Raw genomic sequence first — 1,622 nt, forward strand, 5'->3', positions numbered from 1 at the left:
ACCGTAGCACAGTAAGGACAAAGCCAGTTCTTGGAATTTTTTTTAAGAAAGATGACCGGTAAGAGGATCTTAACCCTTGACTTGGTGTTGTCAACACCACGTTCACCCAATGAGCTAACCAGCTATCCCTATATGAGATCCGAACCCGCGGCCTTGGTGTTATCAGCACCACACTCTCTGAGTGAGCCATGGGCCAGCCCCCAGCTCTTGGAATTTTGCATCAATTGTCTCAGCAAATCTTCCCAGCAGCCCTACAAGGCCACTTCTGCTCTTATCCCACGTTATGGATAAGGAGGCTGAGGCACAAAGAGAAGTCAGAGCATTCCTGGCATCGAGAACAGTGAATGCAAAGGCCCTGGGGCTGGAATGTGCCTGGTGTGTCCAAGGAACAATGAAGAGGCAAGTGTGGCTGGAATAGAATGAGAGGAGGGTAGGAGGAGACGGGGTGAGGGCCTGGCAGGATTGAGTAGGGCCTCAGCTGTGGTGAGCATTGTGGCTTGTACTTGGAGGAGGCTGGGGAACCACCCGAGAGGGTTGAGCAGGGATGGTATGAGCTATCTTTATTATTTTCAACTTTCATATCTTTTATTTCTTTTTTTTTAAAGATGACCGGTAAAGGGATCTTATCCCTTGAGTTGGTGGTGTCAGCACCACGCTCTCCCAAGTGAGCTAATCAGCCATCCCTATATAGGGATTCGAACCCGTGGCCTTGGTGTTATCAGCCCCATGCTCTCCCAAGTGAGCCACGGGCCAGCCCTAACTTTCATATCTTAACAGACTCTGGCTGCTGTCTTAAGAACAGATGGGGTGGGCCAGGGGCAGAAGTGGGAGATCAGGTAGTAAATGAACAGGCAACATCTCCACAGGTCCTGGTCCCTTGGGGGGCTTGCTCCAGGAGAGCCTGAGAGGTGGTCAGGCCAGGCTTCTAGGGGAGGCTGGAGGGGCCCTCACCTGACTTGCCCCAGCCTAAGGCTCCCATCCCCCACCAGAGGGGCCTGTGGAGCTGAGGCTCCTCCAAACCAGAGGCATTTGTCCCCAACAGTAGACTCTGGGACACCTTTCAAAGGCCCATGAGGCAGTAGTCCTATTCCGGAGCACCCCAACTATTTGGGGAGCTGGACCCAACCCAAGGATCAGGGGCAACCCCAGGAGAAGAGGTCAGCTTCACATTTCTAGCCAAGAAGTGTCAAGGCAGCAGCCCAGATATGGGACAGCCCAGGCCTCTGCGACAGAAAGTACCTTCTGTTTCCAGTTAGTAAGCATATGTGTGCTGCTGCCTGGGGGTCAGGGAGGACTAATTACATTGCTTCTCCTGCTTCAAGTTTCTGAGGCTTCTGAGGAACAAATCCAGGAGCAGTTGTCATGGGAGGAAGATTCTGGGACCTGAACTGGGGGTGGGGGTGGGGAATGTGCTAGCCCCAGAGAGTATGACCAGTGCTCCCATCCCGACCTTGGGCATGAAGCCATGTCTTTGGGGTGGCTCTATCTGGGGTCAGAATTTGAGGGGCTGGGCCGGCCCGGTGGCGCACTGCTACAGTGCGCCGTTTGGGAGTGCGGCAGCCCTCCCGCCGAGGGTTCGGATCCCACATACAGACCGGCCGCTCACTGGCTGAGCGAGGTGC

The sequence above is a fragment of the Galeopterus variegatus genome, unplaced genomic scaffold (genome assembly GCF_000696425.1).
Source record: "Galeopterus variegatus unplaced genomic scaffold, G_variegatus-3.0.2 Scaffold3424, whole genome shotgun sequence".
NCBI lineage: Eukaryota > Metazoa > Chordata > Mammalia > Dermoptera > Cynocephalidae > Galeopterus > Galeopterus variegatus.